Source organism: Sciurus carolinensis (genome assembly GCF_902686445.1).
Source record: "Sciurus carolinensis chromosome 14 unlocalized genomic scaffold, mSciCar1.2 SUPER_4_x, whole genome shotgun sequence".
Taxonomy (NCBI): Eukaryota; Metazoa; Chordata; class Mammalia; order Rodentia; family Sciuridae; genus Sciurus; species Sciurus carolinensis.
The window spans coordinates 143,445-167,713 of NW_025920103.1; the positions used below are offsets into that span (position 1 = coordinate 143,445).

A 24,269-nucleotide genomic window follows, 5' to 3' on the forward strand; every position below is an offset into this window, starting at 1 on the left:
CATTGAATTTGCTCAGATTCAATGGAAATCTCCCTCTTCTTTTTTTTTAGATGAATTTTATTTCAGGACAGCTTCTGTTACATAAGGAATTACTCCATAAGCAATTTTTAACAAAATAATGAACTCAGAAATTTGAAATAACTTTTAAAGATGTACTTATTTCCAAATCAAATTACAACCTAAGTTTACAAAATAGTCTAGATTGCATCCGCTTTTTTCCTGTACTACAAAGAGTGTGTATGTTAAACTCATTATTCTAGAAACAACACCTAGGACCTTTACCTCATTGGGGTTACTTTAAATGGGTTGTTTTCAAATTACCCTTTACAGAAAAAGTAGCTATTTTAAAGGACTGTAATTTTTTCTCACTATCCTTCAGTTATGTTTTGAGTCAGGGGTGGGTATGGCTATATCCAATAGCAAACAAAAATAATATTTCCATTTACACTGCAGATTCCATTTATTTCTGCAGATTTCTAAAATAATTTTTTAGAAAATTATTTTATCCCATGATCATGCACTTGTCTAAATTTACATTCTTGCAGTTTTAATACTGACCTTTAAAAAAATCAAAGCACCTAAGATATTCCATTTTCAAAACAAAGTTAAACTAATTACGACTAATTTAGACACAAATATATGGTTTTACTTGAACAAATTACTGACTGTATTTCCTGAAAACTACATTTGTAAACCAATGTCAAAAAAAATGAGGGACACTACTATTTAAACTCCATGAGCAAAGCACTTAATTCTTGAAGATGGTAGTCATGAACTCTAAATTATTACAAGTGTGTTTTACCTCTTGACTAAACTCTAAGGAGTACAAACCAAACACATTCTCAACTGTTAAGTCAGCATGAATAAGAGCAAAATAATAACAAACCCTGTAGATAATGGAATAAGCCTGCTTTTCCAAGTGAACTGCCAAATGCAGCCAGCACCACTCACTCATCCTCCTTGATGGCTGGAGCGACCATGAATCTGCTGGACTCAGGCAGACTCACATTCGAGAACCCCCTTTGTACTCTCATTACTAATAGGAGAGCTGCTGGAGAGGGAAAACAAGCCAGAATCTTGACTGCAGGTTGGTGAGAATATGCTTGATTTGGCTTCCGAGTAGGAAGGGCCATCCTCCAAGGTGAAGATTTGCGACACACTCTGGCCCAGATAGGAAGGAGGCCCATAGTAAGAATGCTTCCGGTACTGGGAATTCACTGCATGGCGGTTCTCCAAGTTTTTCATCTGCCACTTGTTTCATGTTTGACCAGACACATAATGTGTTGGAAGGGTCCAAACGCTGTTCTTCACAGGGAATCCCTCAAGGGGACCTCCCACATCCCCAGAAGAGGCATTAGCAGCTAAGACCATGGAGTACTGAGGATAGTTGTACAGATTGTTGTAGTAAGGGAACAAAGATGGCTGATAAAGTTGCTGTAGTAGGTCGAGTCTGAAACCAGGTCAGGTGCGTTCTCCACGTGCCCTCTGGTGGTGACAGCAGGAATGTCTTGAATGACCATGCGTCCCTCTGAGGCCACCGTTGTGGGTGTTCTGGCTGCTGGCGGCTGTGAAGAGCTGCTACTCTCATTCATGAGGCACTGGTTTCCACCATTGTTCTCTCTCTTGACAAGCAGCTCATCTTGACTGCAGCGGGATGGGGTGGCTGATGCCCAGTTCTTCCTTCACCTGCTGCCTTCTCAGAGTCATCTGCACAGCCATCACACGCTGTCTCTTGGTGATCAAGTTGCAATTTTTGTACTGGCAAACCTGAAACATGTAGAAGCATTTGTGGCCCTTCAGAAGTGAGGCATAGCCATGGTTCCTGTACTGAGAGCACTTGGGCAGCCGCAGAGACTTCTTGCTGGAGGCTCCACGGTCCGATGCTCCGGAGTCAGAGCTGGAGCCGCCCCTAACACTACCCCCAGCATGGGAGCCAAAATCTCCCTTTTCAGTGACCATCTAGTGAAAGATGAAGGACTCAGAAGGCATGGTCATTCTGTACAGAACTTCCCATTGGTGGTGGCCTGGTGTGACCAAGAAAAACCTGGCTGCTAGTCAGTCCTGTGTGGCAGTGTCTCTTTGCCACCCAGATGATGCTAAGCCCTTACATCATATGCATGTTGGTCATGATCACCAAGGCCTCTCATTCTCATCTTCTGAAAACTTACCCTCAAAGTCATATGTGCCCTTTGACTTGCTCTAGATGATACATGTGAATGTCATGATGTGTTGCTTCTGGGGAGAACACTTCAGAGTTGGTGTGTGGTTCTCCAACATTCTCTTCCCTGTCACTGTGAACCTGAAACCTGATGCTGCATTGGTGATGGAGATTCTGCAGCTTGATTCTCAGGGTCAACTATCAACCAATCCCACTTGTAGTCCCTCCTACAACATCTGATGTGTGGGAAAAATGAAGCCTTGGTTTGTTCATGGAGAGCTGGAGAGTGTTTGTTACAGCAGCAACCTAACCTCTCCTGATGACCATACAGGCAATATTCTACCTATGATAACAGAGTAGGTGCCTTCCCATCTGTTAACTCAAGAGATCACCCCTGCCAACAGGGAGCCTAATTTCACAGGTGAGTAAAAGTCCAGCAAGGCCAGGATCCAACACTCATATGCAAAAACAGACTGCATGCTCACCTGCCTGCTTCCAAGGTAGATTTCTTTCCATGAGACTGTCATCTTCTACCCTGGAAGAAACTTGACTTCTCTGTTTCTCCAGATCCTGTGGGGGGCCCTCAGCCTTGTTCACAAATGGTGGTCTACAGCATTGTGGGTCTATCGTCCAATTATAAAACCAGAGTGATGAACACTTTTCTCCCATGCAAAGGAGGTTAGAGAGCAGCCATCAATGGGCACACAAGAGAGTTCAGCACCTGTGGCCTGGTGAGGATGGAAGCCCAGGGAGGTTGGGGTGGGTGGGGCAGCCTTGTCGCAGAAGACTGACAGTCATTGGGGGTAATGTAAGATTGGAGAGGCACCTGGAAAACTTGGGTACCAGACCTGGCTCCATTGGCATTGGTGAGTCACCTTCCTGGCCCTCTTACCAGTTGTGGAATAAATCTTTTGAGCTGCAGTGCTATTGTGCATTAGCATCACCTGGGGAACTTTACAAAGACAAATATCCACCTGCTTTAAGAGATCCTGATTCAGTGAATTGGGGCAGAATATAGCTTGTGGAAGGAGGGTACAAGTTCACTCACAGACCACAGGGTATTTAACTCTGGAATACTGTTCTCTGTATCAGTCATGGGTCATATCCCATGGATGATCTGCTCCTCTCAAGGGGTTGTGGCCATTCCCAGCCCAGACATCTCACTGGAGAAACATGTCTGAGGTCTCTGCAAGGACTGTGCAGCCACTCAAGACTGTGGAGCCACATAAGCTCCAGTGCACTGGAACCCCAAGACCATCATGCCTACCTCCCTAGCAATGCCCCTGTGAATGGGCCACCTCTCTGGTGTGAGGAGCTGAAGGCACTGGAAGGCTATGAGAAGAAGGAATCCCAGTTACAGCACAGGAGGCTCTGTAGCCAGGAGTGCCATGGAGAGAGGTGTAGGTCATGTCCCACAGGCATACTTGGCAGCAGTCACTGAGTCAATGGTGTGAGCAAAGGCCCACCACTCAGGCTGGATTGGAACACCATCCAGTGGACTTGTGATACTTGCCTGTAGCCTTGGGAACTTTCACAATAAGCGGAATCAATGACCTTTTCATTGGTTGATGCAGAAGGAGCCTCCCCTCACGTAAGCAGCTGCATCGTCTATGTAACCAAAAGCTTTGTGCACAATAAGTAGATTTTGCTTCATCTCCACCTTGAGTCCCTGGTGTCTGTGTGTAGGTGACAGTGTTGCCCTCACCCCTCCAAGGAAGAAACCCCATTCAATATAAGGCTCCTCCTGCTCCTGCCTTGGACCTCACTCTTCCCGAGTGCCACCCTCACTTTCTGGAAAATATAGAATGTCCAGCCTCCTCCAAGTGTTCACATCTTGCTCTCTCCAGGTCTTGCCCCAGGACCTCACATCAGCTGTAAGTTAGGATTGAGGAAAATCTCCAGCAATGCCATGGAATCCACAGAGAGGCCAGCTCTCTGACAGCATCTTTTCAGAACTCAAGGTGACCCTTTGGCTGGTGTGTGGTTGCTGGTTCCACCTGGCCCTCAGCTGAGACTTCACAAAGGGCATAGTTGTGGCTGCTTCAGATGGAGAGCACATTCCAGTTCCCACAGTCCAGTGGAATTATGTAGCAAATTAGTCACTAATTAAAGCAGTCAAAGCTAAAGCCTCTCCTCATTGTCATTGGGCTGCTTCACAGTGCAGTGTGTGACAGCCTAATCTTGGTCCTGCTCCTCTGTGGGTTTCCTGAACTACCCAGTGAACACTCAGGGTGGCAGGAAGAAGGGTTGTTCCCTGCAGGGCCTGGAGGCCTCAGCAGGTTCCTGACTGCCTTCGTTCTTCTTGGTGGCATGATAGATTCATGGATCCCCCATCTGCTCCATACTGTGCACTGCCAGAGATTTTCAGGTTTTGCCTGGTATCCTGGCCTCACAAGCCTCATCTGCATCTTTACCATGATCTCTGGGTTGGAATTTGGGAAGCATCAAAGCTGGGTTCCCAAAATGGTTGTATGTGCTGCTCATAATGGAACAAAAGCCTGCCGTCATGTCTCACTTAAGTTTCTACATCTTTCTACTTTCAAATATTATTTGATGAAACTTATTATAAATGAAGCCATTGTCCACCAATCAAGATGAGGAAGGAGGCCAAGGGGCAGTTGTGGAAGAAGCTGGGTGAAAGTGAGGAAAAGGAAGGAGTTGTACCAGGGTACCAATGATTCCTGCACACTACTGGAGAACTGGGCTCAAGCCCCTGACATGACAGCTCTTGCTAACACAGGAACCGGGGTACCTACAAAGCCCTGCCTGCAAGAGAAAAAGTTAGAAGAAAAAGCAATAACCTCCTAGCCCTGAAAAATCATTTTAACAATCTTTCTATAAAGGTTGCTGAACAATAAAATATTAACTCCAGAAGTTGTTTTACCCACATGGCCCTGCCTAGAAAGAAGAATGAAAAAATGACAAGTTATCATTTAGGGTGATATTTCTATGGAACCTGGAGTGATACCTTTGAATCGCAGTGTGCGGTGATTGGCCACGTCATCATTAGTACAGATACTTAGTTACAACTTGCATAGGGCTGAAATGGCTTTGTGGGGTCAGACCAAGGATGGTGACAGGGGTCCAAACTGCACAGAGTCCAGGAGCTGGGACCTGAGAGGGTTGGGTATGGGAGGTGGGAGCTAGGACAGCCCAGGGTAGGTCTATTGACCTTGGTGTGAGGGGCAGCGTTCCATCATGCATCCCATCCACACCACCCTCAGGACAACAGCACTGTGAGGAAAGAGCCCAGGTTCTCCTGCCCAATGCCCACATTCCCCACTCTCTCTCATCCCCCTGGGGGACCCTGATGGAAGGGTCAGCAAACCCAGCTGCTGCCTATTTCTACCCTTGCCCAGGGTTGCCACACACTCTGCTCCTGCAGATGGTTTCCATGGGTTCCATGGCACCAAGTAACCCTCAACCCCTGGCCTATGACCTTGATCTTCTGCTCATGTGCTCAGCTGCTCCGTCCTGTTCAGGAATCTTCCAACCCTTGTATAGGTCTGTACCAAACACCATTCTAATTAGCTCCTTGTCCCACAAAAAAGACCCAACCTGTCTTGATCCTCTCTTGAAGCTGTTCTTGCAAAGTCTGTATACTGTTCACTGCCCATGGCCCAAGCCCAGCACCAGAGAAGATGGGCTCTCAACACCCAGCATCTCCTAGCACCAGAGGCAGAAGTCAAATCAACTCTTGCACACAAACTGAGAAGTCTACATGAATTGGTCCCCAGTTCTCTGACTGCTGAGCCAGGCCCTGGCAGGCAGTGAGCATCTAGAGAACCTACTAGCATCTGAGACCTGAGCCCATGAACTTCTGGACTTCTGAGGACCTGTCTCCTGCTTCCACTAGCTGGTGGGAATCACACAAGAAAATCTCTCTGGTCTAAAAAAGCATCCTCCTCTTCTTCCTGCAACATGAAGTCCTGGTAATCAGCAACATTGGAGTGAGACATGCATTGCACCCCAAAGCAACAGTGACCCTGGGATGAAGAACAGAGGCTTTGAGCTATGTGTGGCTGGAACCTTGTGCACATCTCTCATGTGAACCCTCACCAGCCGACTGTACCTTTCTCTGTAACTCATGCATAAATGGTGATGAAGGTAGGGAACACTCATTAAAATAGCATATATTTACTGCTGATCACATTGATGAGATGCCATTGCAAATATTTGGCACCTGCCCTGTGCCAGGTGCCTTTCTGATGACATCACACACTGCTTATTCTACTCCTTGGGATACATTCATTCATCTTACTCTGAGAGCCCACCTGGGGCCTGAATGTGGGACACCAGTGCAGCAGCCCCCACTGGCACCCATATCTACTCTCCCTGTTAATAGCTTCTGCCATCTTGAGAGGATCAGGAGGCAGATGGGAGGAGATGGCCAGGCATCCACTGCTGGCATAGCCTCAACATCCCAGCACTGAGGGGATAGGGGGTGATATTTGGGGCCCAGCTTACAACCAGCAAGAAACACTGATGCCATACTGCTGATGGTATACTTGCTTTGACCTCCTGCTTCAACCACCAGCCCCAATAGGTCCCTGTAGCACACACAACCCCTCAGCTTCCCTGATGGAACCAGCAAAGGAACTTGGTGTGTGCCACCCAACCAGGGTCAGCTTTGCATCATTGAGGCCAGGGTGCCCTGCACACACCCAGAGTGAAATGCCTGAGGTGAGCACATATCTAGACAACTAGCATCCCACCCCTGCAAGTAACCAATAAAAGAGATCCTGATGTTCATCCATGAGGTAACCTGATGTCTTCCAGTGGGAGCTATCTCCCTTTCAAAATGGAAGCCCCCAAAAGCCTCACCTGAACCAATTTCACTTCCATCACCAATGGGACCTAAGATTAACCAGGACATAGGTGGCAAGTTTGAGGGGACTGATTGCTGTTTGGGGACTTACGGATCACCTCCATAGTGGAGTACCTGAAGCACCATCTCCATTTTTCTTCCACAGAAATAGATGATTATGCCTTGGCCTGTCTCCACAGCCTACCTCAGGCCATACTCATGGAGAAGTTCTGCCCAGAAGAAAGGTGAAGGCCTCTCCTTAGGTTGACTGTTGCTCGCAGAGTGGATTAGCTCAGTATAGAACTCATTTTAGAAAACAAGTCTGAGATTTATTTGATACAACCTCAAAAGAACATCAACCAAAAATGACAAATGTGTTCATATCTAATTAAAATCCTCTGAACATCCAAGAAAATAATCAAAAGAGTGAAGAAACAACCTCCAAAGGAGAGGAGGTATTTGTAAACTATGCATTATGCCCAGAATCTCTAAGGAATTCAAATATTTCCAAAAGAAAACAACAAACAAACATAGCACACTAAACAATGGACCAATATTCTACGTAGACATTTTTCAAAGAAGACCCATGAGTTAAGCCACTGCAGGGTCCTGGTGGGAGGCAACCTAGATGCCAACCTATGAGACCTAATCAGGTTGACCTGCATCCTGCCCTGGCCCTAGTCACTCTGGCACACTCAAGCTGTGAATATTCAAGGTCTAGACAGGTCTGGGTCCCACAAAAGCAAAGGAAAAAAATTCTGAGAACAGAAAGAGAAGGCCTGGGCTGGGGTTGTGGCTCAGTGGTAGAGCACTCAACTAGCATGCATGAGGACCTGAGTTTGAGCCTCAGCACCACATAAAAAATAAAATAAAGAAACAGAAGGCTGGGACCAAGGCCAACCCCCTTGGGGAGAAGTCTCCAATGACTTCTGGGGCAAATAATCCAGCAGCAACCTAAGAGGAAGAGGCTTATGCTGGGATGGCAGAGCCAGACTCTCTTTGCCCTGGAGGCCCAGCAACAGTTCTACAGGAAAAGATCCAGAAGGCCAGGGACCAGGGTAGCCCTGGAGGCCCAGCAACAGTTCTACAGGAAAAGACCAGAAGGCCAGGGACCAGGGCAGCCCTAAGTCACTGCTCTCCTGGATAAAAGGCAATGGAGAAAGCAGGAGCTGGACCAAAGGGGTCCTGGTTGGACAGAGGAGGTAACAAAGACAGAGGAGGTAGTCAGGCTTCCCTGGAGGTGGCCTGCATGGAGACACGGGAGCTGGTGCTCATCTTCATTAAGGTGTAGGTGTGTGAGGCAGCACTGGCCAGCAAGGCCCAGTGCAGGAAAGAGAAGCAGCAGAAGATGAAGGGAACCTCACAATGGGGACCCTCCAGACTGCCTGCAGGTGCTGGAGTGCCAGTAGTCACAGCAAAGTCAACTGGAAAAGCTGCATTGGGAGCAGGATGCAGGGCAGGTCCAAGATTTGGAGACTAAGATGAAAAGAACCACATGGCTGAGCAAGATGTACTGTGTGATGATCTGCAGCAATGCATGCCTGCAGTTGAGGCTCTGAAACACAAGGGGAGCCCTGGGTTCAGCCACAACAGTGGTAGAAGTGCTCAGTCACATGGGGGAAAATGCGGCAGACTCAGTAAAAGCAGCACCAGAACCTGCACAAGAACAAGGCAACTGAGGTGAAGTGATGCCTTCACAAGGTCTGGAGGAAGGGCTGTATGGCTGCAGGTAGTGGGGTGGTCAGTGTTGCATGAGAAGCTATATGCTGCACCTAGGTCCTGCACCAGCTCCCCTGCAGGACACCTCCTCATCCTGACTGGTGTCTCTGAGAAGCTCGAGGTTCCCCTAGTGATGTGTGAGGCTGGGCACACCCCCAAGGAAACCAGACAGTCCTAGCCTCCCCAGACTTCTCCATGAGTGCATACCATGTGCCCAAGAAAATGGTGTTTCAGTGTGGTCAGTGAACAGGTCACACCCTCAGACTCTGGAGAGGGCTGAACTGTTGAGAGCAGGGTGGTATCTGTGCTGCTAACTGTCTCAAGGACAAACAGGACTGCTGGGCCCCTGTGCTTACCAAGGTTGTTAAGAGATATTTGTCCGAGGAATGTGCAGTTGCCTGGAGACCTTATCTGTCAAGGACGGGAGCGGGGCTTAGCCCCGACTCATCTCCTGCATAGTTTACCCCTTCCCTCCTCCCTTCTTCCACTAGGACCGTTCAGTTCTGGCAGGACCCAATGAGAATCAAATAGATTGGCAGGACCCAACCAGAGGAGGACTAATGTTTAGCTGTTCAAATGTTAACCAATTAAAAGAACACTGTAAAACTGCTTGCCTTTCATTATAAAAACCCTGCTAACGAGGGCTCGGGGCCTCTCTTAGCGTCACCGGTTAAGGACGCAGAGGACCAGGCTCGAGCTTGCTAATAAATGACTCTTTGTTGCTTGCATTGATCGTGGTCTCTGGTGGTCTTTGTGGGGTCTCGAGCCTTTGGGCACAACATATGGGGGCTCGTCCGGGATGCCCCAAGCCCACCTAGACACCTGATCATAGAGTCATTCAGCCAGTGAGTAAGGCATTGCCATGTGTTTTCTGGTCTGGATTGCCTGCAGGTTCTGGTTCTTGGCTGGCATAGTCCTGGCGGACGCTCTATAGGACCCCAGCAGGGTCTCGGGAGACGTCCCCTCGACCCGTCGGGTGACTTTGTTGCATCTGGTGACTCTATCACATCGGACAGCTTCTGTGCTGCGTCTGGGAAGCTTCTGTGCTGCATCTGGGCAGCCTCTGTGCTGCATTAGGATGACTTTGTCGCATCTGGTGACTCTGTCACATCTGGAAAGCTTCTGTGCTGCATCTGAGCGACTCTGTCGCATTTGGGTGACTCTCACATCTGGGAACCTTCTGTGCTGCAATTGGGCGACTTTATCACATCTGGGTAACTCTTTGTCACATTTGGGCATTGTGTTGCATCTGGGCAACTCTTTGATACAATCAGAAATTGTTTGTTTTTGTTGACAAAGTACCAGCTAGCCAATTTTTGATTTGGCATGCTACGTGTCTGTCTGTTTGTGTATTGTACTATATGGTCTTTACTCTTGCCTTCTATTAAATTTTTCATTGTGTTAATCCGATCTTAGGCTTAGGGATACTCATTGCAGGGTACTTTACAGTCCTTCTCCTTGTTCCTGACAGATTTGTTTACTCCAATCCCCCTAGGCAGAGAGCTCAGCAGCTCCATTCCTCAAAAGTAGTAAGAAATAATGTTTTGTGATTTTCTGCATTCAAACCTAACCTGATTTCTCAACCAGGAAGAAAAAGGGTTAAAAAGCCCTAGGTGATCCCTCCCTCCCCCTGCCTGGCCTTGATGAAGCCTGCATAGGAATGTAAACTGCAGCAGTCTCAGTGGGAAAGGGGGTGACCTGAAGAAAGGAAAAAATAAAGTGTCCGTTTTAAACTCCTGGGCTGCTACACAGAACTAACTCATTCTCTAGGATTCTTGTTTTGTTTTGTTTTTCTCTAATGCTGTATTTTTGAGCTCATAATTTTGATCCTGCATACCTAGGTTAATGATTTTTTTCTTTTTGATCAGTTCTATTTTTATTCAACTAGAATTTTTGAACATCTGTTACATTGCAATGGAGATTCACCTATAAAGTTACAAGGCCTTTGATTTTGTATTATTTGTATGTCATGCTAATGTCATGTTTTGTCTGTATCAAAACTGAGTGCTCCTAAAATTAAAATTTAAAAATGGATCCAAATACTTTTATTCACGTGATTTAAAAGAGTTCAATTTAAATTGGGTAAACTAATAAAAGTAAAATGTCTTTAGAAATAACTCGCAAGTCTCTAGGTGTCAAACTAATGGAATGTTGATGTTAAACAATGTCTAATATCAATTGTTTCTAGGACTTTTCTTCAACAGGAAAGAGACAGCAAATACTGTTCAGGACACTTGTCTGATATCTTGGTTTTTACAGAATAAGTGAATTAGAGTTAACATGTATGGGATTACTCAAATGTGTTTGTTGGTGACATCTGATTAATTTGCAAAGTTAAAATGCTCATTGTTAAATAACATCAAGTACTTTTAGCTCCTTAAATTACATGGGGTAACATATTTAAACATTATTGGTGTTTTCATAGGTTGGTAAATTAAAAAGGTTTTAAAATTGCTTTGTGTCATTACTAAAAACAAGGTTATTAAGAGTTATGTTCTAACAGATAAAACCTCAACTCAGAGGGTGAGCATTCCATCTGCTCCCTTACCACTTCCCCCTGCTCCCCCTCCAGTTCTGCAAAGCTCCAAGGAGCTCTTAGATTTGGATTTGGAGTTACCATCTCCCCTTTCACTGTGTTTCAGTTAGAGTACTATAAACCACAAAGTATTTTATCTTGTTAAATCGGAGTAATTTGTCTAAATTCAAAAATTTCATAAGAGTTGTTTCAGAATGTGGACAAAAAGGGGTCAACAGATAGGAATGAGAAAATAAAAGGTTCTGGGTTTGGAAATATATTTAATAAAAAGGAAAAGAAAATGTTTCTGGGTAAGAAAGTGCCTGTGTGATGGAATACATGAGGATCTAAGTAAATGCTAAGAAAGTCTGTGTGTAAGTAAAGGGCAAGTTTCAACAAGTCTGTGTGTAACTAAGTTGGTTGTATGCATGTGAGACAGCTAAAGCTATTTAAGGTTTTTCCTAAGGTGAAATACTAATGTTCTGATATAAGCCAAAGTTTAATCTATATGGTAAAATGACATGGTAAAATAACAAGGATTTCTTAGAAACACTAATTTACTGTTAACTTTGTGTCTATTAAGTTTTATTCTTTAAAACAATTAGTCTTAAAAATTGGGGTTTATACACTTATGGTTAAACAACTGTTAAGAGTATTGTACTATGTTACAGAGTCTAAATTTTTCTTTAAAAACTGAATTTAGTAAGATTATAGTGTCAAGGTAATTGTGAAATGGTCAATCCTTGTATATTAAATGTATTCATATTTTCCAGGTATACAAGTTTTTAAAGCAGGAAATTTGTCAAGCTGCTATTCTCCAGAATAAACTTGTCTGTACTGGTAATATTAAACTTAAAGAGTACATTTTATTGGGGATTTATTTCTATCATTTAATTTCCTATTATGGAGCTAAGAAGCTGCTCTTAAGTTCTGTATGAGTGACCCCTGTGGAAACTCAGCTGACTCTTTAACAAGACAGGAACCAGGTCAATTTGACCAGCTTGATCTTGGACACCCAGCAAAACAGTTAAAACCAAAATATAGCCATTCTTAGGCATTTAAAAGAAATAATAGTTAAAAGTAACTTAAGATGTACACTTGTGTTAACCCACTAAAATTAAGAGTGGAAGCTACAAAAGAAAGATTCTTAGGCAAATGTGCCTGATAACTATCAAGGAAAACTGCCAGAGTCAGGAGATTTTAGTCAGTTTAAGGCCTACAGTCACAGGTAGGCTTTATCTATGTTTGCTAGTATGATTATCTAGCCCTAAGTAACAGAAATACAGAGATCTCTACTTAACACAGGCTATACCAATAAAGGGATATTGTATAAAAATCAGATGACATTAAGTAGCTTAGCTATATTTTCTGGGGACCTCAATGACATTAAGAGTTAAATATTATGTTTACATTCCTGATAACCTGGACAATGTTAAAGTCCCCAAACAAAGGCCTTGTCCCCTCCAGTCTTTGCTAGGCCTTGTTATGGGAACAACTTCTCAGTTCTTCCACCCCCTGGTGAGGAATTATTGACTTCCATCATCTTTATGATATTCATTGGCATGTTCCAGATTCCACAACATTTATATTGTATCAATCTCATTTCATTACTTATGTCTTTTTGTTCTTCTCTCATAGAAGCAACCAACCCCAGATGCCTTTACAGCCTGCTCTTCCCCAACCATACTTCTACCTTGGACCCCTCAGTTGACTCAATTTCTAAAAAGGGAACTCCAAACTGCTTGCCCCACGCTACCCACTTCCAGCTCGAAGAAGCCAGATTGGTCATCGCCCATTTTCCCTACAGCAGTGAAGGAGTTCCTAGTATTAGAGGGGTAAATGAAGTCAGAATTGGGGACAGGCAGTTAGTATAGAAATATGGGATCGGGTCAAATTAAGGAAGTGAAGGCCATGAATGCCATCTGCTTCTGGAAGTTGGAGACTGCCCCTGGGAGAATAAAATGTTAATGATCTCCTAAGCTCATTGATTACCAAATTTACCTGCCTTTAAAGACTGTAAGCAAGGAGGTCTATGTGCAGCTCTGGGAGAAGAATGTTGGTTTTATGCTAATCATTCTGGAGTAGTGAGGGAATCCATGGCAAAAGTCAGAGAAGGACTAACAGAAAGAAAGAATGGGAAGCTAGTCAGAGCTGGTTTGAATCCTGGTTCAATTTTTACCCTTGGTTAACTACTCTGGTGTCCGCTATAGTGGGACCCCTAATATTGTTATTACTAGCTTTAACTATAGGACCTTGTATAATCAATAAGTTAATTGCTTTTGTTAAAGATAGAATAAATACAGTACAGCTAATGGTGCTAAAGGCCCAATATCAGCCCATTAAGCAGCAAGAATTAAAACAATAGAGACCCAAGATTGGCTCTCTAAATGTTCTTGGAAAGGGGGGAATGTTGAGAGCAGGGTGGTAGCTGTGCTGCTAACTGTCTCAAGGACAAACAGGACTGCTGGGCCCCTGTGCTTACCAAGGTTGTTAAGAGATATTTGTCCGAGGAATGTGCAGTTGCCTGGAGACCTCATCTGTCAAGGACGGGAGCGGGGCTTAGCCCCGACTCATCTCCTGCATAGTTCACCCCTTCCCTCCTCCCTTCTTCCACTAGGACTGTTCAGTTCTGGCAGGACCCAATGAGAATCAAATAGATTGGCAGGACCCAACCAGAGGAGGACTAATGTTTAGCTGTTCAAATGTTAACCAATTAAAAGAACACTGTAAAACTGCTTGCCTTTCATTATAAAAACCCTGCTAACGAGGGCTCGGGGCCTCTCTTAGCGTCACCGGTTAAGGATGCAGAGGACCAGGCTCGAGCTTGCTAATAAATGACTCTTTGTTGCTTGCATTGATCGTGGTCTCTGGTGGTCTTTGTGGGGTCTTGAGCCTTTGGACACAACACAAACAGGAGTCTTCAGTGGAGTGTAGGGAGCAGGCCTGGCAGGAGCCCTGGAAGACCACCTGTGGTGGAGAAATTAGAACCTTCCTCAGTAGAGATGATGGGCTTCAGCCTGGAGAACTTCACCAAGAAAGATAGGGGCACTGGACAGTGCCTGCTGCAGTCAGGGAGCCAGCAAACCACTGGCCTCTGGTCTCCCTTCACCCAACACTCCCTCAGTACATGGTCCAAGAAACCATTTCTTTCCAAATTTAAGGGTCTCATCCAACCTACACCCAGCTCTGTCCTCCCACAAAGCTGCTGGTACTGTGTGGAGGAAACTGGGATCCTGAGAGGTCTCTGTCCCCTCTCTGGAAGCACTGGAGCCCTTTTAGTTGAGGGGCATATGAGTCATGCTGTGAATCAAAGGGCACTTGAGTTCCAGCAGGGCAGAACCTGAGCAAGCCAGATCCACAGTCAAGGAGCACAGGCAGGCTGAGGTCCTTGCCTCTGGAATGACATGTCCACAACCTCACTTTCAGGAGTGTGTTCTCTGGAATTGAGTTAGGTGGCAGTGAATAAGAAGTTCTGTCTGAAAATACAACATCAGCAAGCTGCCCCAGTCCCCAGGTGGGGAGTTCCTTCTTTAGTAAGGGTGTTCTGCTGTAAGAGCTTTGGACCAGAAAACTTGTCTATCATTCTAGGGGGTCTGCTGTTGGCAGAAGCTGTGTCTCTGCTATGAAAATGGTGTGTGCATGTGAAGTCAGTTGGACCCCATCCAGAAGCCCAGGACATCTTGTGCACCAGAGTTCACACCAGGTGTGAGAGGAAAGTTCTCGGCAACTTGAGGAGAAACATGATGACTGGGGTGGGCCTGTGAATGAGTGCAGGAGAGAGGGGAGGCTCAGGTCAAGGTAGATGGTGGCAGACAGCATTGAGCTTGGTGCTTTGCACACAGCCCCTGTGGCTAAGGATGCAACCAATGGGGTGCTCAGAAGGAAAATCTATGTGGTTGTAATGTATGTCTCCCCTCTCATGTAAGCTCTTACTGTCCTACTGTGCAGGTGTATGGGGTTATGTCTCTGTGCTCTGTGCTCTATGCCCTGGGCTCTGGGCTTTGTGAAATGAGCTCTGGTATCTGGTCACTGTGTGCTGTGCTCTGGTCTGTGCTCTGTCTCTGTTCTGGCTCTGTCTCTAAGCTCAGGGCTCTGGGCTCTGTGTTCTGTCTCTGTACTCTGGGCTCTTTGTTCTGTGCTCCATTCTCTGTACAATGTACTCTGTGCAGTGTACTCTATTGTAAGTTCTCTGTGCTCTGTGCTCTGCAATCAGTTTTCTCAGATTTGTGCTCTGGGGTATGGCAATGGGCTCTGTCTCCATTCTCTGGGTCTGTGCTCTGTCTCTGTACTCTGGGTCCTGGTTCAGTACTCTGCGCTCTGTGTTCTTCTCTCTGTGCCCTGTGCTCTGTGTTCGTTCGCTGTCTCTTTGCTCTGTACTCTGGGCTCTGTTCTCGGTGCTCTGTGGTATGTACTATGTGCTTTGGGATCTGTACTCTGTGCTCAGGCTCTGGGCTCTGCACTCTGGGTTCTGCTCTCTGTGCTCTGGTTCTAGCTTGGGCTCCTCCTCTGTTCTCTGTGCTCTGTGCATTATGCCCTGGTTTCTAGGCTCTGTGCTCTGTGTCTGGACAATGTGATCTGGCTCTGTGCTCTCCACTGTGTGCTCTGGGCTCTGGATCAGTGCTCTTGTTCTCTTGGCTGTGCTCTCTGCTCTGCACTCTGCACTCTCAGCTTTGTGCTCTGTTCTCTGTGCACTGGCACTGTGCTCTGTGCTCTGTGTTATGCGCTGTGTGCTCTGCACTCTGCTCACTGGGCTCTGTGCTCTGTGCTCTGTGCTCTGGGCTCTGGCTCTGTGCTCAGTGTTCTGGGCTCAGTGGTTTGTGCTCTGTACTGTGTGCAATGGGCTATGGATCAGTGCTCTGGCTCTGTGCTCTCTGCACTGTGCTCTGCACTCTGTGCTCCGTGCTGTATGTGCTCTGGGCTCTGTTCCCTTTCTCTGTAGTCTGGGTCTTGGCTCGGTGTTCTGTGCTCTGTGTTCTGCGTTCTGTGCTCTGAGCTCTGGTCTCTGTGCTCTGTGCTTTGGGATCTGTGCTCTGTGCTCTGCACTCTGTGCTCTGTGCACTGGGCTCCTGTCTCTGTGCTCTGTTCTGTGGTCTCTGAGCTCTGGTCTCTGGTCTCTGTGCTCCATCTTTTTCTTTGGATTTAGGTTCTGTGCTCTGTGTTCTGTGCTCTACATCTGTGTTCTGTGCTCTGTAATTTGTGCTATGTTCTCTGTTCTCTGTGTTCTGTAATCAGTTCTCTCGGATTTGTGCTCTGGGGTATGGCAATAGGCTCTGTCTCCACTCTCTGGGTCTGTGCTCTTTGCTCTGTCTCTGTACTCTGGGTCCTGGCTCAGCGCTCTGTGCTCTGCATTCTTCTCTCTGTGCCCTGTGCTCTGTGCTCTGTGCTCTGACTTGGCTCCTGCTCTGTGTTCTGTGCTCTGTACTCTGTGTTCTCACTTCTGTGCCCTATGCTCTGGCTATGGGCCCTGGGCTTTGTCTCTGGGTTCTGGCTCTGAGCTCTATACTCTATGCTCTTGCTCTGGACTATGGCTCTGTGCTCTGAGCTCTGTGCTCTACACTCTGTGCTCTATGCTCTGTGCACTGCACTCTGGGCTCTGGTTCTCTGCTCTGTGCTCTGGGCTCTGGCTCTGGGCTCTGGGCTGTGGCGCTGCACTCTGACTCTGTGCTCTGTGCTTTGTGCTCTGTGCTCTACTCTGTGCTATGTGCTCTGGCTCTTTTCTCTGTGCTCTGGCTTCTGGGCTCTGTGCTTGGTACTCTGGCCATATGTTCTGGGCACTGTGCTCTGTGCTCTATGCTCTGAACTCTGCACTCTGTGGTCTGGCTCTGGGCTCCTGCTCTGTGCTCTGTGATCTGGGCTCTGGCTCTGTGCTCTGTGTTCTGTGCTCAGTGGTCTTTGCTCTGCACTCTGCACACTGGGCTATGGATCAGTGCTCTTGCTCTGTGCTCTGTGCACTGTGCTAGACATTCTGTGCTCTGTGCACAGGGTGTTGTGCTCTGGGCTCTGGATCTGTGCTCTGGGCTCTGGGCTCTGGGCTCTGAGCTCTGGGCTCTGGGCTCTGATTCTTTGTTCTGTGCTGTGGCTCTGTGCTCTGAGCTCTGTGCTCTGTGCTCTGTTCTCTAGCTCTATGTCTGGACTTTGTGCTCTGCATCTTGCACTCTGCTGTGGCTGTATGCTCTGTCTCTGTGCTATGGGCTCTGGCTCTGTTCTCTGTGCTCTGCACTTTGTTCTCTTTGCTCTGTACTCTGTGCTCTATTATCCTTAATCTGAACTATGGGATCTTGGCTCTCACTCTGTTTTCTGTCTGTGTGCTCATGCTCTGGCTCTGAACTCTAAGCTATGGACTCAGTGGTCTCTCTCTGTACTCTGGATCTGGGCTCTCTACTCTGTGCTCTTTGCTCTGTGTTCTGGGCTCTGTGCTATATGCTCTGTGATCTCCTCTCTGTGCTCTATGCTCTGCACTTTGGCTCTGTGCATGGTGCTCTGCTCCGTTCTATGTGCTCTGGCTCTGTTCTCTGTGCTCTGGCTTCTGGGCTCTTTACTAGGTGCTCTGGCCATGTGTTCTGGGCGCTGTGCTCTGTGTTCTGTGCTCTGAACTCTGCTCACTGGGCTCTGTGCTCTGTGCTCTGTGCTCTGGGATCTTGCTCTGTGCTCTGGGCTCTGGGCTCTGGGCTCTGGCTCTGTGCTCAGTGTTCTGGGCTCAGTGGTTTGTGTTCTGTACTGTGTGTAATGGGCTATGGATCAGTGCTCTGGCTCTGTGCTCTCTGCACTGTACTCTGCACTCTGCGCTCTGTGCTGTATGCTCTGTGCTCTGGGATCTGGCTCTGTGCTCTGGAATGTGCTTTCTGTGCTCTATGCTCTGTGCTCTGGCTCTGTTCTCTGGGCTCTGCTCTCTGTGTTCTGTGCTCTCTTCTCTGGGCTCTGACCTCTGTCTATGTCTCTGTGCTCTGCACTCTGCAATCTGGATTCTGGCTCTGCGCTCTGGCTCTCTGCTCCGGACTCTGTGCTCTGTGCTCTGTGCACTTCTATGGGATCTGTTCTGGTGTGTTCTGTGCTTTGCACTCAGCATGCTGCACTCTGAGTTCTGACTCTGTTCTTTGGGCTCTGTGCTCTTGGCCTTGTTCTCTGGTCTCTGTGCTCTGGCCACGGGCTCTGGGCTATGGCTCTTTGCTCTGTGCTCTATTCTCGGGGCTCTCTGTTCTGTGTTCTGAGCTCTGGTCACTGGTCAATGTGCTCTGTGTTCTGTATTCTCTCTTTGTACTCTGGCTCACTTCTCTGAGCTCTCAGCTGTGGAATCTGTGTTCTGTGTTGGTACTCTGGGTCTCAGCTTGGACTCTTGCTCTGTGTTCTGTGCTCTCTTCTCTGTGCACTGTCTCTGTGCTCTGTGCTTTGTGCTCTGTGCTCTTTGCTCTGGGTTCTGGACTATGGCTCTGTGTCTGTGCTTTGTGCTCTGCACTCTGTGCCTGGGCTGTGGGTTCTGCCTCTGGCCTCTCTCTCTATGTCCTGTGCTCTGTGTCCTGTGCTCTGTGCTCTGTGCTCTGTTCTCCTTGTTCTGCATTATGGGTTCTTGACTCTTGCTCTGTGCTCTGTCTCTGTTCTCAAGCTCTGATTCTCAGCTCTGGGCTCTGGGTTCTGTATTCTCTCTCTGTATTCTGGCTCTGTGCTCTGTGATCTGTGCTCTGTGCTCTGTGCTCTGTGATCTGCCCTCTCTGTGCAGAGTTCTGTGCTCTGTTCTCTGGCTCTGGGTTCTGTCTCAATTCTCTGGGTCTGGGCTCTGTGCTATGTCTCTATACTCTGGGTCTGGGCACCATGCTCTGTGCCCTATGCTCTGCTCTCTATGCTGTGTTCTCTGTGCTCTGGGCTCTGGGCTCTCTCTGCCTCTTCACTCTGTACTCTGTCCTCTGTGCTCTTTGCTCTGTGCTGTGTGCTCTGGCTGTGGGCTCTGTCTCTGTACTCTGTGTATTATCTCTGTGCTTTGCACTGTCTCTTCTATCTCAGTCTCTGTGATCTGTGCTCTGCATTCTCTGTCCTGGGTTCTCGATCTGGCCTCCTACTCTGTGCTCTCTGCTCTGTGCTCTGTGCTCTGTGCTCTGGTGGTATGCTCTGTGCTCTGGCTCTGTGTTCTTTGCTCTGGGCTCTGTGTTCTGGGTCAGTAGTCTGGGTCTGAGCTCTGAACTCTGTGCTCTGTGCATTGTGCCCTGAACTCTGCACTCTGTGCACTGTGCCCTGAACTCTGCACTCTGTGCTCTGTGCCCTTTCCTCTGTGCATTGTGGTTTGTGTTCTGTGATCTGCACTCTGTGATCTGAGCTCGGTTCTCTAGGCTCTGACTCTGGGCAATATCTCTGTGCCCTGTACCCTGTGCTCTGTTCTCTGGGCTCTGGGCTTTGGGCTCTGGTGTTGATACTGTCTCTGTACTCTGGGTCTTATCTCTGGGCTTTGTGCTGTCTCTTCTATCTCAGTCTCTGTGCTCCATGCTCTGCAATCTGTGTCCTTGACACTGGCTCTGGACTCCTCCTCTGTGCTCTGTGCTCTGTGCTCTCTCTCTGTGCTCTTTGCTCTGGACTCTGTGCTCTGTGCTCTGTTTCTGTGCTCTGTCTATGTATTCTGTGTCCTGGCTCTATGCTCTGTGCTCTGCACTCTGTGCTCTGGGCTCTGGCTCTGGGCTCCTGCTCTGTGCTATGTGCTCTGTGCTTTGTTCTCTGAGATCTGTGCTCTGGGTTCTACGCTCTGTGTTCTGGTAATGTGATCTAACCCTGTGTTATCCAATGAGCAGTCTGGGTTCTGAACAGTGTTTCAGCTCTGTCTTCTGCACTCTGTGCTCTGTGCTATGGATCAGTGCTCGACTCTGTGCTCTGTGCTGTGCACTCTGCACTCTGTGCTTTGTGATCTGTGCTCTGTGTAGTGGCTCTGTGCTCTGTGCTCTGTGCTCTGTGCTCAGGCTGTGGGCTCTGTCTCTGTACTCTGGTTCTGGACTCCGTGATATATCTCTGTACACTGGATCTTGGCTATGTGCTCTATATTCAGTGATCTGTTTTCTGGACTCTGTTCTCTGTGTTCTGTGCTCTGAAGTCTGTAATCTGGAATCTCCTCTGTGTTCTGTTCTCTGGACTATGTTCTATGTGCTCTGTGCTCTGTGCTCTGGTTATGTGATCTGGCTCTGTGTTCTCCACTGAGCACTCTGGGTTCTGGAACAGTGTTTGGACTCACTGCTCTGCAATCTGTGCTCTGTACTCTGCACTCTGGTCTATGGATCAGTGCTCTGGCTCTGTGCTCTGTGCTCTGTGCTCTGCAGTCTGCACTCTGTGCTGTGAGATCTGTGCTCTGTGCAGTGGCTCTGGGCTCTGTCTCTACTCCAGGTATTGTGTCTGTACTTTGTACTGTCTCTTCTATCTCAGTCTCTGTGCTCTGTGTTCTGCACTTTGTGACCTGTGTTCTGACTCTGTGATTTGTGCTTCGTGCTCTTGGCTCTGGCTCTGTGTTTGAACTTTATGCTTTGCACTCTGTGCACTGTGCTGTGGCTCTGTGCTCTGTGTTCTGTGCTCTTTGCTCTGGGCTCTGTGCACAGGGCACTGGTTCTGTGCTCTGTCTCTGTACTATGTATCCTGGCTCTATGCTTTGTGCTCTGTGCTCTGGTCTCTGTTCTTTGTGCTCTGTGCTCTGTGCTCTGGGCTCTGGCTATGTGTCTGAGATTTGTGCTCTGCGATCTGTTCTCTGTGTTCTGGTTATGTGCTCTCTGCTCTGGGCTCTGACTCTGGGCTCTGGCTCTGGGCTCTGGCTCTAGGCTTTGTCTCTGGGCTCTGTCTCTGTATTCTGGGTCTGGACTCTGAGCTCTCTGTACAATGTGTCTTGGCTCTGTGCTCTATGTTCTGTGCTCTGTTTTCTGTGCTCTGCACTTTGTGATCGGGGCTCTGCCTCTGAGTTCTGTGTTCTGGGCTCTGTGTTCTCTCTCTGTATTTGGCTCTGTGCTCTGTTCTCTGTGCTCTGTACTCTGTTCTCCTTTATCTGCACTATGGGCTCTTGGCTCTGGCTCTATGCTCTTTCTCTGTATTCAAGCTCTGGCTCTGAACTCTGGCCTCTGGTCTCTGTGCTCTTTCTATGTACTCTGTGCTCTGTGTCCTTTGCTCTGTGCTCTGGGATCTGTGCTCTGTGCTATGTGCTGTGTTCTGTTCTCTGGGCTATGTGCTCAGTGCTCTGTCCTCTGCACTCTGCACTCTGTGCTCTGTGTTCTGCGCTCTCGCTATGTGTTCTGTCTATGTACTCTGTGTCCTGGCTCTATGTTCTGTGCTCTGCATATTGTGTTCTTGGCTCAGTGCTCTGTGCTCTCTTCTCTGAACTCTGCACTCTGTGCTCTGGTTCTGGACTGCTCTGTGCTCTCTGCTCTGCATTCAGTTCTCCTGCTCTGTGCTCTGCGCTCAAGTCTGACCTCTGTCTCTGTACTCTGGGTCTTGACTCTGTGCTTTGTGCAGTCTCTTTTATCTCAGTCTCTGTGTTCTGCGCTCTGCATTCTGTGTCCTGGTCTCTGGCTCTGGGCTCCTTCTCTGTTCTCTCTGCTCTGTGCTCTGGCTCTGTGCTCTTTGCTCTGGCCTTTGTGCTCTGCTCTCTGGCTCTGTGCGCTATCTATGTACTCTGTTTCCTGGCTCTATACTCAGTGCTTTGTACTATGTGCTCTGAGCTCTATGCTCTGTGCTCTCTGCCCTGAACTCTGCACTCTGGTCTCTGGCTCTGAGATCCTGCTCTCTGCTCTGTGCTCTGCATTCTGTGCTCTGATCTCTGCTCTCTGGGCACTGTGCTCTGGCTTGGTGCTTTGTGCTCTGTGCTCTGGGCTCTGACCCTGTGTCTCAACATTGTGCTCTGCACTTTGTGCTCTGTGCTGTGTTCTGTGCTCTGCACTGTGTGATCTGGGCTTTTTACTCTGTGTTCTTTTCTCTGGGCTATGTGCTCTGTGCTCTGCTCTGTGCTCTGTGTTCTGTGCTCTGTGCTCTGAACTCTGGCTGTGTGCTCTGTGTTCTGGGTTCTGTGCTCTGTGCTCTGCTCTCTGAGCTCTGGTTATGTGATCTGGCTCTGTGTTCTCCACTGAGCACTCTGGGTTCTGGAACAGTGTTTGGACTCTCTGCTCTACACTCTGTGCTCTGCACTCTGCACTCTGGTCTATGGATCAGTGCTCTGGCTCTGTGCTCTGTGCTCTGCACTCTGTGCTCCCTGCTGTGTGATCTGTGCTCTGTGCAGTGGCTGTGTGCTCCATGCTCTGTGCAGTGGCTGTGTGCTCCATGCTCTGTGCTCTGTACTCTGTGCTTTGTGAAGTGGCTCTGTGCTCTGTGCTCTGGCTCTTGGCTCTGTCTTTATACTCTGGGTATTGTCTCTGTGTTTGTGCTGGCTCTTCTATCTCAGTCTCTGTGCTCTGTCCTCTGCAGTCTTCTCTTTGTGCTGTGAGATCTGTGCTCTGTGCAGTGGCTCTGTGCTCCGTGTTCTGTGCTATGTGCACTGTGCTCTGGCTCTGGGCTCTGTCTCTGTACTCTGGGTATTGTCTCTGTGCTTTGTGCTGTCTGTTCTATCTCAGTATCTGTGCTCTGTGCTCTGCACTCTATGACCTGTACTCTGACTCTCTGCTTTGTGCTCTGGGTTCTGGGCTCTGACTCTGTGTCTCAGCTTTGTGCTCTGCACTTTGTGCTCTGTGCTCTGTGTTCTGTGCTCTGAACTCTGTAATCTGGGCTCTGCACTCTGTGTTCTGTTCTCTGGGCTATGTGCTCAGTGCTCTGTGCTCCTCCTCTGCACTCTATGCTCTGCTCTGCACACTGTGCTCTGTGCTCTGGCTCTGTGCTCTGTGCTCTGGGCTCTGGGCATTGTGCTCTGTGTTCTGGTCTCTGGTCACTGTGTTCTGTGCTCTATGCTCTGTCTCTGTTCTCTACCTCTGTACTCTGGGTCTCTGCTCTGTCTCCATATTCTGGGTCTGGGCTCTGGGTTCTCTGTCCTGGTCTCTGTCTCTTTACACAGGGTCTGGTCTGTGGGCTCTGTGGTCTGTGCTTGGTTCTCTGTACACTTAATTCTATGCTCTGGGCTCTGGCTCTGGCCTCTGGCTATTTGCTCTGGCTCTGTGTTCTGCACTCTGTGCTCTGGGCTCTGGATCAGTTCTCTGGCTCTGTGCTCTGTGCTCTGTGCACTGCACTCTGTGCTCTGGGCTCTGTACTCTGGGCTATGGGCACTGTGCTCTTGTGCTCTGGTGTATGTTCACTGTGTTTTGTGCTCTGTGCTCTGGGCTCTGTACTATGATTATGTACTCTGGGTCTGTGCTCTGGACTCTGTGCCTTGTACTATGGTCTGTGGTCACTGTGCTCCTCTTTCTGTCCTCTGCACTCTGTGCTATGTGCTGTGCACTCTGTGCTCTGTGCTCTGTCTCTGTACTCTGGCTCTGTACTCAGGGTCTGCAATCACTGCTCTGTGCTCTGTGCTCTGCACTCTGTATTCTGGGCTTGGGCTCTGTGCTCTGGCTGTTTTTTCTGGCTCTGTGTTCTGCACTCTGGGCTCTGGGCTCTGGATCAGTTCTCTGACTCTGTGCTGTGTCCTGTGTGCTCTGTGCTCTGCACCCTGTGCTCTGACTCTGTACTCTGGCTATATACTCTGGAATCTCCGTTCTGTGCTCTAGGCTCTGTGCTCTGTGTCCTTGGCTCTGGGCACTGTGCTCTGTACTGTGGTGTATGGTCACTGTGTTCTGTGCTCTGTGGTCTGTTTCTGTACTCTGGCTCTGTACTCTGGGTCTGTACTCTGTGCTCTGTGTTCTGTCATCTTGGCTATCTGCTCTGTGTTCTGGGCTCTGTTCTCTGTGCTCTGTGCTATGTGTTCTGTGCTTTGGGCTCTGGGTTCTGTGCTCTGTGCTCTGTGCTCTGTGTTCTGTGCTCTTGGCCCTTGGCTCTGTGTTCTGGTCTCTGGTCTCTGTACTCTGTGCTGTGTGTTCTCTGCTCTGGGCTCTTGGATCTGTGCTTTGTGTTCTGGGTTCTGGCTCTGTGATCTGCTCTGCTCTATGGTCAGTGTGCTCTATTCTCTGTGCTTTGTTTCTGTGTGCTGAGTGCTCTGTTTC

The 24,269-nt window shown here is 48.1% G+C and overlaps 1 pseudogene; it reads right to left on the reverse strand.

The window, feature by feature from the left end:
• Positions 1-947: 947 nt before the first annotated feature.
• On the reverse strand, positions 948-1,959 carry LOC124973067 (doublesex- and mab-3-related transcription factor 1-like; annotated as a pseudogene).
• Positions 1,960-24,269: the final 22,310 nt, after the last annotated feature.